This window comes from Coturnix japonica, chromosome 3, assembly GCF_054131305.1.
Source record: "Coturnix japonica strain WE chromosome 3, WE-NBRP24, whole genome shotgun sequence".
Classification (NCBI taxonomy): domain Eukaryota; kingdom Metazoa; phylum Chordata; class Aves; order Galliformes; family Phasianidae; genus Coturnix; species Coturnix japonica.
This window is the reverse complement of record NC_140665.1, coordinates 32592184-32607548: the sequence shown is the minus strand read 5'-3', so window position 1 is coordinate 32607548 and position 15365 is coordinate 32592184. Positions and strand designations below refer to the sequence as shown.

The following is a 15365-nucleotide window of genomic DNA, read 5'->3' as shown; positions in this document are numbered from 1 at the left end:
AGTGTACGGCAAAACCTTGAACCACCCAGCTCTTAAAGTAAATAGGAATACTGTAAAGGTGAGAGAGATGGTGATGGTGTTGTAAGATAATAATTATCACCTTTGGGAAATGATTGGTTGTTCTCTTTTCCAGAAGCTCTGAAAATTAGAGAGATGTCTGGAAAACATAGAGAGACAGTTTGATTGAAATGAATGTGGTGGAGACTAATATGCAATGCTATCATATACAAGGGTATTGTCAAAACCAAAAATTAAGACCCAAAGAAGAAGATAGAGCACTGCAACTGTCCAGCCAGCAAATGGCACCAGTCTGGCACAGCAACCAATGTTTGTTACAGCATATTGCCACTGTGTGCTGGCTCAAAACATGCAACATTTAAATCTTTGTTTTCATCCAATCAGTTTTTCTGAAACTTTAAATTTTAGAAGTAAAATTCTCAGTAGTGTTTCTCTTCTAGATGGGCTTAAAAGTAAAGAGGCTTTCAGGTGCTTTTGAGCTATCTAATCACAGAATCACAGAATCGTAGGGGTTGGAAGGGATCTCCAGAGATCATCAAGTCCAACCCCCCTGCCAAAGCAGGTTCCCTACACCAGGTCACACAGGTAGGTGGTCCAGGCAGGTCTTGAATATCTCCAGAGAAGGAGACTCCACAACCCCCATGGGCAGACTGTTCCAGCGCTCCGTCACCCTCACTGTACAGAAGTTCTTGCACACATTCCACACGTGTGGAACTTCCTATGCTCCAGTTTCTGGCCATTTCCCCTTGTCCTGTCTCCACACACTGCTGAAAAGAGTCTGGCCTTGCCACTCTGTCCCCCACAGCTTAGATATTTATGAACCTGGATCAGGTCCCCTCTCAGTCTTCTTTTCTCAAGGCTAAACAGACTTAGCCTTTCTTCATAGGGGAGATGCTCCAGGCCCAAGAAAACAGAAGAAATAGGTTAAGGTTTAAAAGGAAGATAAAAGGTGAAGTCAATCTGGTAGGCATTTTCCAACATAAAATCTTATGGCTTCCCATGAGATGTCATCTCCTGAGCCTTACAGTAAAAAGAGGGAGCCAGCAGCCCACCTATAATTTCTCAGCAAGAAAAAGAGATCAGAAATCAAATCAAGTGATTTTAGAGCTATGAGAGACCTTTCTTCCCTTCCCAAGAAAGTAGTATGAATAATGAAGAACAGAAGCCAATTTAAGCTTTCTTGTATGTATGTGTATTCTTCTTTCTAATGTGCTTCAGCTTTACAGAAATCTTTGTCCTTGCTTTGACAGTACTTCTGTGAATCATCAGATGTGTTTGCTTACCTTGGAGGAAACTGGTAGTACACTGTTCATCTGGTTTGTATTTCAAGTCTAGTGTAAACCTTGTGGTGGTACTTCTCATCATTTATTCATAAGTGAATGGCAAATTTAAACAATTCATTTTGAGTCGCATACTTCACTTCAGCCTCTGTCCTTCTCATTTTGCACCTCATGAAGCTCCGGCTGATAGTAATTCTTTTGATTCTTGTAATAAGAGTTCTCTACCAGAAAAGTTTTCAAATGTGGACACGTTGCTGGCTCAAGAGAGTCTGCATGTTGCAGATAATATTTTAACTTATGATCGTTCTTGGTTTGGAGCTAAAGTGCTGGGTGAAAATGCACTTATTAAAATGCTAACTGAGTGTCTCCTCTAAAGTAATGATAACATCATCAAATTTTGGAACCACTGGGGCAGCTAAAGTTAGAGAATTGATTGACTCTCTTGCAAAGTGGTTCTAATTCAACTAATTAGATGTTGAATGGGTGTTAAAGTTCAGGTTGAGTGATTCATTGCTTTTTCAGCAGTTGTACTTTTCTCATGTAGAGTTTCTGAAAGTTAAAAAATGCTGTAGTCATAGGCATAAACATGAAATAGTTTTGTGCTGCAATCCTATTTTTAAAATACTGTCCCTGCCTTTTCACAAGGAATATAAAGCCCGATTATGTGGGTTCCACAGAAAAATACTGTGACATAGGCAAATTTACACAATTTCCATAGAACATTTCCAAGATACTTGGTAGGAGCTATAAGTTACATGCTGGAAATGAAACCTTCAAAATGTGTGGTCCTGAGGATCCGCTAGCAAGCTTAATCACAGCCACAAAAATCTTGGCACATGCGTCCCCATGCATGCCCCTGACTCTGTCTCTCACCAAATTCAAGACCTTCAATATTTCAGTTATTCACTATGAGAGCTCCCCACCGAGCACTCTTTCCTGTAGGGAAGAGGCCATAGCATAAGGCATTATGATGATAACTGTCCCTAATATTCTGTAGTGGTTCAGAACAGGCAGAGCTCAGCTCCTGGGACTTTTGAATCCACAGGGATTGCTTTGGAGGAAATTTTTTTCAAGCAGTTTCTTGTCCCTGCACTAGCCCACTGTTTTCTAGCACAGAAAAATGGAGGGCTATGGAAAAAACAGGCTCAGGGTACCGATCCAGCTGGAAATAGACCCATTTTCTTTTGCCAGATTATTTTTCATTTGGGTCCATTCAGGTAATTGTGTGGCCGCAAGAACTGCTGTACTGGCATTGTGGAAGGGGTGGTGTGGGGTCTCCAGGCTCCTGCAGTGGGCATGGACAAGCCTGCCACAGGCTCCAAGCACCTAATGAGGCAGAACTCCATCAGCCCCCCAATTTTAATGGTTACCAAATTACACCAGGTACCGTAAGTAAAATGAACTATGGAAATAGTCTGAGTGAGAAATAGAGCTACTAAAACACTCAGCAGAGCTTGAACTCCAGAAATGTGGTTTAATCAGAGCTTCATATTGTATCTACAAGAAGCAGCTGCCAGTGGAGTGGAAACAAGTCAGAGCTATCCTTATTCCTGACAATGGCCAGCTCTAACAGGCATCATAGTTTTCAATTAGCTCTGGAAGGGCAGCTGAACTGCAAATGTGTAACACCGTGATCTGAGAAACACAGCCATGCCTGCAGAATGCATATGTACTTAGAATATGTTTTTAAGCAAAGCGCAGAATAAATAAAATCCTGTAGGAGTTTAATTCTGCTGTCTTCAGTATCTTGTTGTTCTGGGGAGGAACAGCAATGAAGCCTGCACCTAATATCTGAGGAGAGAAAATCACACACATGGTGCTCTACAGTCCACATCTATGGGGCAAAGGGAAGTTTCTCTCCATACAGACACAGGGGAAGGGCAGACAGTGCCTGAATCCTGCAGGTGCGGCAGGGATCCCAAAACACCAGCATGAGATGTGTTCACAAAGGTCAGTGGGAAGTGGTGTGGGCAGCAGCTCATGCCCACATACTGGGAGCACCTATGAAGAAAGGTATGAGCAAGGTGATGTCAAGGCTTGGCCCATGTTCACTCACCAGCAGAACATGCATAGTAGGCACTAGAGGACAGCAGCAGTGCTCTTAGCTGAAAGTAGTTCATCTCCAGGGAAGAAGTCACAGCAGCTGACCTGATTATTGACTTGAAAAGCACCGAGAACTGACTATTTTAAGCTGGACAAAGGTGCATTAGCCAAGCACCTGCTGGGAACTGCAGAAGTCATACTAAGAGAAAAAGAGCAGCACTTGAGAGTAAAAGGGTGAAACTGAAAGTGGCAGCAGGAAACTTGTTGCCTGTCAATGGGTGTTTGAACTGCGTGTGAGTAAAGAATATAGAAAAGTTTATAATGAGATCAGTCTAAAACTGTGCCAGCCCTTGCTTTGCTATTGACTGTCTGGCTGGAAAAGCAGGGGACCAAAACAACTAAGGAGAGGCATGGAATCTAGGATGAAGGAACTTCAGCAGGGTCCAAACTTGAGCTAAGACAGAAGAGAGACCTGGGTAACCCTTTGGGCATATTTCACAGGCATTAGTGGAGGGATGTCAGTTCCACAAACTGAGGACGTGGGACCAATGATCACTTGGACATTTGTTGAAAGTCAGGACAAAGCAGAAGGAAGCAGATAGAGAACAGCAATTTGTAGTAATAAAAAGCAGTTAATCATGGGAGCAATTATAAATACTTTTTTTTTTTTTAATTTTTTTTTTCTCAGAAGAGAAAGTTTCAGAAGACCACTAAGTAAAATGCATAGAACACAATATACTATTTTGTACCTTCACTTTGATGGGCTGCAGAAGAGCATACAGTAATTTCTCGTAAGAAATGTCAGCAGGCACAAACATTAATAATTGGGTTAGGATTTGATGCTACATGAAAGGGGACTACAGATGATGGGAGGGGTAAGCATATAGATTATAAAGACACAGAGAAAAAGTAGCCTGTAGACATGCTATGGTCTACTTTTAGAAAATGAAGGATGCTTTCCATTCACAAAAGATATCAGTCATTTACAGCACACTCAAAGCAGACCATTTTTTCTCACAAATTTGATGTCTTCATTACTATTATTTCAGAAAAATCTCAATGTTAGCAGAAATAAATAATTATGTAGTCTCTAAAGAAGGAAGTGAATCCCACTGTGTTTTATAGCTTCTGTCTGTATCATTGCATGTATTTTTAATTTGCCACACACCTTTTGCAGAGTTGTGCCATGACAGATCAAGAAATATGAAGAAAACAGGCCCACAACTGCAATTTAAAGCACCGGTGTGAGTCTGGGAGCATGCTGGATCATTTCCGCTGTTCAGATGGAAGGTCTCAGACTTGCTGAAAAATGAAGTGGCCTTGAAGATATAATTTCTACAGTAATCTCTTCAGAGATGTCTCTCTTCTGATCCACTAAAAATGGGGTAGCTGAGGATTTCAAATGCAACAATAAAAGCTGGGCAAGCTCTGTCAGTCACATCTTTCCATCCTCTTCTCTCTATGTATCCTAAATAATAAAACTGCCCCAGGAATGACTCTGAGGAAAAAAGTCTTCCAAGGAGAGGCCCCATGAAGGAGAATCAACCCTGCAGAAGCAAACTGTCACTTCTATAGCATCTGAAGCCAACCCTCCTCTTGTGACTTGGTGGAGCCATGCTACCATACTGCCTCACTTTGCTCCCTTGACATCTCTCAGACAAATGAATGAAGGTGCTGCAATGAGAGGGAGCATCATTTTTCCCTTTTCAGATGACAGTCAAAGTCCTGAGTGAAGGTAACAAAAAGGTACCCTGACTTTTTTGCACAGCTGAAAGTATACTTTCATACACCATATTAGAATTGAGCATATTTCTCACAGCCTATTATGTATTTTTAAGATACCACCCCTCATCCTTTTTGCAAGATTCAAGTGGACTCCAAAGATAAATGTGCTTTTTGGTCATTTGTTTTAGTTACAAGTTCGTTTGAAAAGGGAAGGCAGATTTATTACTAATAAATAATCTGTGCAAAATCTGAGATGCACAAAACCAAGAGTCAAGAAAATAAGGTTTTAAATCTCAATATTAACTATGGGGGAAAAAAAAAGAAAGAAAAGAAAGGAAAAGAAGAGAAAAGAAAGGAAAAGAAAAGAAAAGAAAAGAAAAGAAAAGAAAAGAAAAGAAAAGAAAAGAAAAGAAAAGAAAAGAAAAGAAAAGAAAAGAAACACAGAATGGACCAGAAGTTACTGATTTAACCATAAAATAAGCTAAAATTATTTATGTGTTTTAATTATTTCAGTGCAAAATTGTGGGGACACATTTTATAGCTATTAGGCTCTACTGGAAAATTGGATAATGCATAAAAGATAATAAATGCTGCTGCATACAGGAATGAGAGAAGCTGTAATATTCAGGTAGCAAAAGAGAAGATGATATTTATAATATAGTCAGTAACCTGTCAGTAACCTTTCCAAAAAGCCCCTGACAATTTTTCATTCAGACATACGTAAAAGGAAAACTCTCTGGTGTAATTCTATGAAAAATCTCTACCATGCCCAATATGTAAATATTCTGGTGACATAACACAAGTGTTTTACCACATATCTTATCATGATGGAATAGCTAAACTTCTCTGATGGCCCTAAGCACAAATATCTACAAACTATGTTTTACGGGATATTCTCTTATCAGTACTGAAGGTAACCCTTCCTTGATTTGAAATGATAGCTCATCTTGGAAAAGAAAAAAAATAGAAACTTAAAAGATGAATTAAATAAAGTACTGATGGAACCATAAAATCTGTAGCATTCACGAACTGATGATATTCTTGTGCTCATGGTAATGAATGTAATGGACATAAGTCACTACAGATTTGTTTTTCACTCTTGATATATGTATTTATATTCATTATACGTTTCTTTACACTCAGTTGATTGCAAAGAGCAAATAACAAGAACATAAAAATATAGCAGAATGTTTAAACAGTTGTTAACAGAAAGGTGCTGCAAATAATACATACAATCACTTTTTGTATTAAAGCCTGTTGGCTGATTTTTGTTTGAGATTTTTGTTAAGGTATGTCTGCCAGTGAAATGACTTAGGCAATCAAAACCCAGCTGACTTACATTCAAAACTAGCAGAGTTACTAATTACCAGAAAGTTATCAAAATAAAGTACTTTGTAATTGGATGCTTGGTACAGGCTTCCATGTGAAAAGTCTGGCTTTTCAGCTCAATGATACTTTTGCTCTTCAGCAAGAGGAACAGGAGTGAGAGGAGATCAAAGAGGATGAGAACAAAGTGTGAAAGAAAAATATCAGGTGATTAGCATATCCAAAAGGGAATTTACCAAATTACTTCCTGCTTGCTGAAGTGTTACCCTGAAGTACTTTCAGTTTTTATTCTAAATATTAAACAGGAGAAACTGATTGTCTAATTTTAATTTTCACATCACACCACATTAACCCCAGCAAATGTAGTAAAATGCTATGATTTGGGTATGAGGGATTTTCAGTTCATAAATATCCAGAAGGCAACATGTGGCAGCAACTCCCAGTAGGTTTCGGTGGTGCCTTTGGGTTATGAATCTATTCCTATTCTAAAACAGTTATTAGAAGAAAGGAATGCAGATGTAGATGGGACCAATGGTGGTTTGACAGAAAGAGACAGTAAAACCTATGGTAGAACTGTAAAATTATTCAAAAATTAAGCAGAGCAGTTCTGTGAGGAATAAATGTTGCTGGGAGAACAAAACAGAGGACAAAAAGAGAGGTCTAAAACCAACAAATTATAACAAATTCAACCACAAAGTACTTATTTTCTTTCTACAGATTTGCATGCAACTTAGCAACTTATTTCCTCGTCTTTGACCTTGGAATCTCCAGAGATTTTCACAACTTTTAATTGTACGCAACTGGGTTGACAAGACAGACTTTGATCTGACTGCTCTATGCTAGAAGCCAGATTTTCATCTGCATGATGGCTATTCCACATCACAAAAGATTAAAAAAGTAAAAAAAAAGACCTGAAGAAAGTGACTGCGCTTCTAACTCATCACCTCGATAGAGACTCTCAAGGACAGTACCCTGGAAGCTTACTATTACTGATTGAATTTGGAGTAGAAAACATGATTATAGCCTGAGAATTGGTCTTTATACTAATAGAATGTTTGATGTGAGCGTAAACAATACCTACAACTTTTTCTTTTTTTTTTTCGTACTTCCTGTCCATGAATTTGCAGACAAGTAGTTCTCTGGGTACCCCTTTTAGTTTCATAGCATCATTGTCACTTCAGAACACGGGGAAGTTTTCAATCTGTCAGGCAATCAAAGTGCTGTACATTCTTTCCTTAAGAAAATTATATTTGTGGAAAGGTCAGAATATAACTAATTGAACTTTAAAAGAATAATTGGGTTAAAAGACTTAATGATTCAAGTATCTTTGGAATTTATCCAAACAGAGAAAACCATCTTTATTTAACACACATTAAGTAGCAGTGTTGTACTGTGGCTGAAACTGACACCACAGTTCTGTTCAATAACACATTCCTATGCATGGGATCAGTGGGAATTCAGGGGAGAAGACCTCTGTTCTAAATTCTGAGATACCAGGGACCTTGCAAGGTGCAAGTTTAAAGCATTGTCTTTGAAATCTACCACTTTTTTCCCCTAAATTCTTTGCTGGATTTCAGATATACTTGATCAACTTTGAAAAAATTACATGTTGTTTGAATGTTTCTATTTGTTAGTCAATTTAAATAGCAACCTACAAACTGAGCAGAAGAGGTTCTAGAAAAATTTGTTGGGTTTTTTTTTTTTTCCTTCTCTCTTTGTGAATAATCATTAAAACACAGAGGAATGTAATAATATAAATGTGCTCTTATTTTTATGTCTTTTTGTTAACTAAGAAATAGAGCTTACCACTTTTGAGCACCTATCTCCCATCACCAGATTTGTTTTCATAGGTCTTTAAGACCTATGAGTTCTCATCATTTCATGGGAATAAGTTACCTATTTATTTCTTAAACCTGGTGAAGACCTCATTCAGAGAGGACCATCTTCTGTTCCTTCTGTTATTTGTAAGCAGCAATAGCCAGGGTCCCTGTGCCAGAGACAACCCCATGAGAGGAAAGGCAAGGGGTCAGAACAAATGGATGCTTTCCAGTGAGTTTCCTGCATCTTTCAAGTGCAGAAGCTCATTGCAGGATGGAGTTGTTGCATAGGCAACATTGGGACTGAATGAATACTGTGAATACACAGGACAGCAGCAGTGATGAAACGAGCACCAAGGAAGAAAAATAAAATCTGCCAAGCCCAAAACTTGGACAAAATAAAACTTCTAATAGGGTTTGAGTCATGCTGAGTGACATAAAGGGAGAATGCATCTAACAAGCTGGTATCCTTAAATCCAGATTCTGCTCTGGCTGCTTGTTGTCTGAGCAGCTGGTGCCTGCATGCCAAAGGGGATGTCTTCTCAGCAGGAGTTGCTTAAATGTAAAAGAACTAAGCTTTCTCTACAGTTTTAAACTCATAAGTTAGTTATCAAGGATTTAGAATATTTGGGGGCTACTATCAATGAAGTTAAATGAATCATTTCCCACTGTTCAGGAAAGACATCAATAAATACCTTAGGGCCAGATCCAGAATAATTAGCAGAGCTGCTATGTGGATACCCGCCCTTACCAGGATCTACTGATTTATGTCCACTCTTCCTATTCCTAACTGCTCAGCCCCTAGATTGTCACATCTCAGACCTGCCTTTGGCCCCCACATAACACTTCTCTGCTGCAGTGCTTGACTGCTGTATGTACACTGACAGCACCACACCACAACTTCTCTTTAGTCCCAGGGAGCAATGTCCACCTGACCAGTGACAGCTGTACCTACAGCATGCAGCAGCTGGGCTATGGGGAAAGACAAACCATAGCAACACAGTGGGCTGGGAATAACAGTAGATTTCCACTGCTCACCTGAGACAGAACTGTGAGGAGACCAAAAAGTAGAAAGGAGTCTGTCATTTCATAGCAAATAACATTTCACAGCTGCTTTCTGTCTGACATCTATCTTCTTTTCTCAATATTTTAAAAATAAGCTGTATTGTCTTGCTGTCAGAACAGACTGTTGGTCTGGGACATTCCAACAAGTTTAGAAACCTGTCCCGTATGTTTCATCTGTGTGGAAATGCTGTACTGTATGATTAGCCTGTTGGAGTATGTTTTGCTGTAGGGATGACCCAGGATGGAATGTGTAGTTCCTGTGTTGGGTGGTATGCACACACGTCTCACACCTAACCATTATACCTATACCAACTCCTCTTCATGTAAATGATGCACAAATACGATTTCATATTTGGAAGTAACATTTCCCAAGTATTATTGGAACAGATGCAAATAAATGAATCTGGAGGCTATTTTGTGATCAGACCCAAAAAAACCCCTTGCCCAGCTAATGAGTGTTGGTGATGGGTTTTCTGTAGACCACATCATGATTTCTTTTCCTCACATATCTTCAACTGAGGCGTGTTCAGAATGAAACTTGTAGAACCTGGTAGTATGTGCCATCAAGGAATCTGAAATGAACATTTCAGCAGTGCTGTCATACAGCTCTTTCTAGATGGCCCCCTTATGTCATCTTCTCTCTCATTGTATCTCAGGAATGATATATCCAAAACACAAATCCTTGTTACAGTAGCCACTCAAAATTTCTAAGTATATACTAACCTCCACCTAAACTAAAGTCCTAAAGCCAAATGCAGGCTCTGCTCCTAGCCTTTTATACAGCATGCTGTGTTACTTGATAATTGCCTCTCTAAAACTGTGTGAAATAAACCCATATGGTCTGGACTTTTGTCAAAGCTCACGTTATCTGGAAGTTACTGCCAGTTTTACAGACCCAGGCTTTTCATGGATCAAAAGGAAGGAATGGAAATGCTACTTCTTCTCTCAGGTAAAGTAAACCCTTAGGAGACTGTGGTATGAAAGGGGAGGAATAATTTTTCTCTGCTCTGGAGAAGAAAGCTTTATAATAACTGTGTACTGGATAAATCACTGAGATTATTTTCTCAATTTTCTGATCCTTACATGAAAATATGTTGAATTTTAATGCACAACCTTTTTTTCTAGGAACAATAGAAAGCAAGCAGAAAGAAAGAATAAATCAAATTTTAGGATATAGCAAAACATTGCATTTAGTGATTCACTTTGGGAAGAAGTAAATAATTTTCTACTGTCTTGCTCTGATCATACCATATGTCTGCTCGCAATGCCCTTTTTCATCACAGCATAGTACTTGGTATCACTTTTAAGGCATACTTCATCCAGTGTCTCCTTACCTCTCACATCATTTGCTGGACTGCCTGTTGTCTAGCACACAGTATAACACCAACATCTTCCAGCAAAATCCAGCACCTTTCTCTCATGCTGCCCACCACCTGAGAGGGTCTCCCTCTCTATCTTGCTTGTCCTTCCACTGACACACCACATATCAGTATATGTTGGTATAGCAAAGCTATATTGGCTTATGCTACCTTTATTTTTTTTATTTTATTTTTATTTTTTTTTACAGGGCATGGCCAAGATAAAATCCCATTTCATGGCTCAGAAGCATTCAAAGATGAAGAAATAAACACTCTAAATAAAAAAGGCTCAAGTTCATATCCACAGGAATAGGCTTCTGAAGAGATTATTAACACAGAAGAGAAAAGATCATTGACACTTTGAGTACTGGTAGTAATACTCTAAGAAAAATTGCTAGGTGCAGAGAGAGAGACTGTCTATAGACCTGAAAGTACAGTAATGCTGTAATCTGAAAAACAGCACATGCAGCAAACATAACTCTTCTGATTCACTGCCAAGTAATTAAATGTACGTTTAGTCTGCCTTAAAAACGTTTCCTATTTTCAGTGCATTTAAAGTGAATTAACACATTTAAGTGATTACACTTTTGTTCATCTTTATTATCTCAGGGATTTTGTTGCAATCTTGGAAAAGTTTCCTCTTCAACTTGTCACTCATTTCCTTAAAAGTGCTTATTTGGGCTAAGCAAATGACATCAGAGTACTCTTGCTTCTAAACAATGAGCACCGTGAAAGCTACCTGGATGGATCTGCACTGGGCAAGGCCCCTTCATCTACACATGTCCCAAAGGCCCTGAGCTCTAATTTGCATCTACCTTGAAGATGGCCCTGGTGACATCCACAGTTTCTCTCACTCAAATTGTTCTGTGATGTCATGGCATGGAGAAGAAATCCATAGCAGAAGCTCATGATATTTGGAGGACCTCCACTTTAGGCACTGGTATTATGGGCTTCATACAGTTATTAACAGTGTGGTTTCACCGATGTAAATGGCAGTGTTTTTTAAGTAATACCAGGGATGTAGACAAAAATGAAAACATATATATTCCTTCTAATTAGACAGAATCCAGCTGGATTAATTTCAGCAAAAACTCAAATGTCCTTTTAGAAACAAATGTCCTTCACCACAAGAAAATGATACTGAAAAAGAGAAATGCAAGAGGACTCAGACAGTGATCTTTTCGGATTTCAATTTAAAAACAAAAAATATGTGCCTGTGTTTAACATAGAAGAATCAGGATTTCACTGTTCTTACAAGCTTGTGCAGAGACTGCACCAAAATAAAATCTTCTTTCAGTCTTATGGGGGCATATTATACTTGCTTTCTTTCCACTATCTCTATGTGCATGTGTATGTATGCAAACATATATATATATATATATATATATATATACACACATAGAGAGAGAAGGAGAATGGATATTTAGGGAAAGTGAATATACACATAAATTCCAACATATATCAACAGTAACTTCACAATAATTCCCATTCCTTTTAAGTGATTCTGTCAAGCACTAGCAAACAGCAAGTAATTGCAGACACATCAGACAGGAAGATTCTCACTGTAATCATAACTGAGAAAGTGTTTTGAAATATTACATCCTGGGCTGCAGTGCTTATAATTTAGGTTGGAAATTTCCAAAAAGCCTGTAAGTGTTTTCCGAGCACAAATAAGCAGACCAAATGATTTATATGCATTTTATAAAGTCCACATAACTCCTTTCCTGATTCACTGATTCCAAGCATGTTGTTAGGTTTATTAATTTAACAGAACACTTTATTTTTACAAGGAGGGAGTAATCATTTGTGAGCTTTCCAGACCATTTTATACTGATATAGCTCTTCTAATCTGCCCATTTTCTGCTGAGGAGATAGTGTAATTAGTTTGTCCCTCTCAACTGTTTTCATAAAACCTCACAGGATATATGGGCTACTTTCTTCCCTGCTGCTATAGAAGAAGTATTATCTTACAATATCTCCAGCTGAGATATTATACCACAAATCCTTTTCAGAAGCTGAATTTCACAAGCATTCCCAGAGAGCTGCACATAAAGAGAATCATATTTGTAGGCGTTAGTGAGAAGGAAATGAAACAGCAGATACACTCTGAGGTAGGAAGTCAAGTAAAATTAGTCATCAATACATATCCCCCTGGAAAAAGATTGATTGAATTTGTTTTTTCTGGAAATGAGTATAGGAAAAGAATTAACAGGTATAAAATGATACTGTCTTCATGTAGAAGGCAAAAACATCATCCTCAGCTGAAGGTGAATTAGCAGCAACTTAAGCTTTATTTTGTGGGTTTACAGAGGAATAAGTAAGGGACAGACAATATGACAGCTATGTTAAAATGTAAAAGCACTGTGGGAAACAATCAAACAAAAATAAAATAATTTTTAAAAAAACCCATAAAGTTAATGTTCCTTTCCTAAAATTTGTGATGGCTTTGTGGAAGGGTATCTTTAAAAAAACAAACAAACAAACAAACGAAAACCTGGATTCATGAAATTCTTATTTCCATTGAAATAATACTGCAGATGTACCTCACAGTCCATGTTAACCACTGTGAACAACAGAGGATGATCTTTTGGAGGGCTAGACACGATACGGATTTCAGTCAATTTAGAAAGAAACGAATGCCTGCAATCTAAGAACAGTTTTCATGATGATATGAACTTTGAAACTAGAGTGATGCAGGAAAGAATTACTGTGTTTAAATAAGGAATACAAAATACAATGTTGGTATCTCTAACCCTTTTATTTATGTCTTGCACATATTCCTGAAAGGAAATGATTTTCTTGAGAACAACCTTTTGAAAAGATAGCAGTGTGAACACTCTGGAATGTATGCTTTTTTGCATGCATATTCCTTCTAAAAATGTTTGCACAACTGCCTTCAAAGCTCCTCTCAGGCCTGGACCCAGTTCAGGCAGAGGTGTTAGTTATGTTACAGGATAGAAGCAATGGATCATGGATAGCATAACATGAAGAACAGAGCAGTATGAAAGGACAAACACTGCAGGCACCAAGCAGAGCAAAGTGTTTTCAAGTGTCTTTCAGCTTGAAACAGATTTCTAAGTGGTTTTCATTTAATCACTCAAAATAACTAACAATGTCTAAGAAATACATCCTAGTTATAATCACTTTTTTCTCACGTAGAATGGTGAGAATATCCCTTGCTTTGGATAAGACCACTCTGCACTATTCTAAGTTCAAATGCAGTCTTACAGCTGAGCAGCAGGGAAATCCTATATCACATTCTTCAACCCAACAAATTAAATGGCCTGAAAGCACATGGGGTTAGCAAGGGACAGATTTAAGAAGCACAGATCTACAGCAATGTCCTTCATTGATAGACCTCAGGAGGTAGCCTTTGCACTTGTAGGAGGTACTGACAGATCCACAGAGGCATAAATAAAACTGTAAAAAAAAAAAAAGGAGGAACACAAGCGAATACAGCCCACAGAAGGGCACACCTTTATTTGTGGCCCAAATTCCATTACTCTAGACTTCTGCCATTACAGCATGGAGAAATGCCTCAGCTTCCAGACAGGGGTCAAGGCTTTCCCTCAGGAAAGTGTTCAAACAACACGTGTTGGCAGGTATCCCAGTATGCCCAGTGTCTGTATGTATCTATATAAACATGAACACATATATATGTATGTAATTATGTTATATATATATATACATGAATAAATATGTAAATATTTTATATCCTTAGTAGTTAATTTACTTCCTAGTAAGGAAAAAATACACAGAGATGCAGTCAAATGTTCAGTCATTTTATCATGCAGATGCACAAGTTAGGGTACTACTTACAGTCAGATACATACTGCCTAGAATTTAAATGTCATCTTTCAATTTATTGAACAAAAGGAAATACTGAAATCACTAAGCGGAAGACCATGCTTTCCATAAAAGCAAGATGATTCTACTTAGTTACAGCAGGAGCTCACAGCCAGAGAAGTCTTTCTAGAATGGTATTTATTGTGCACTAAGATTTCTAGCCTGGGGGTAACTATTATTTTTAAAATGATTATTATTTTAATGTAGAGCTACTAAAAATGACTAAAACCAAGCAGGAATTTAAAGAGCTTCACTGTCTGTTTGATCTGCCCTGGTATGATTCAGGAAAATGTGACAAGCATTATTCCATTTCTTGAGATGCTATCAAGACTCGGATCTGGATTATATCCTCTGCTAAACACATCTGTTGCACCAAGAGAACATGCCTTTTGCTCTGTATGCACTATTGAGGACTGACTTAGAAATACCTTTGTTAAATACACCAATGAAATGACCAAGGGGAAATCAAGGAAAGTCAAGGATCAAGGACTCAGAAAGTGGCACTTCTTCAGTTTGCCAAGAAATTCAGGACATATTTATGCACCCAAAATGCGGTCCTTTTGGATATCTGACATAGAGAAGGTCTAGAGTTCTGCTTATTTAGCTTTAGATCAATAACAGTGCAATCTGCATCCAACTGAAGGTGTGCATGATCATGTGTCTGTGAGTGAAGGGGATCATTTACATCTGCTAATCTTTGCCAGAATCAAAGGAGATGTTGTTTTGCCCCAATTAATATTTTTTTTTGTGTGTGTACTCTACTTACACTTTCAGAAAAATTTTCCAAAGATTACATTGTTGTATAGAAAATTGGTAATCACAGCCTGAACCTCTGATTAATCAGCTGAGGCAAGTGTGGGTCAGCTGTGGGAGCACAGGTGAGAGTA

At 38.2% G+C, this 15365-nt stretch overlaps 1 long non-coding RNA gene across 3 annotated transcripts in view; it reads left to right on the top strand.

Moving 5' to 3' along the window:
* LOC107311356 (uncharacterized) overlaps positions 1-8114 on the top strand; it is an 82042-nt gene extending 73928 nt beyond the window's left edge. For 2 of the 3 annotated variants that reach the window (XR_014943897.1, XR_014943896.1), the window contains exon 7: positions 4519-8114. This is a non-coding gene — a long non-coding RNA (uncharacterized LOC107311356). The remainder of the gene's footprint in view (positions 1-4518) is intronic. The other variant, XR_014943898.1, reaches the window with a different exon arrangement.
* Positions 8115-15365: the final 7251 nt, after the last annotated feature.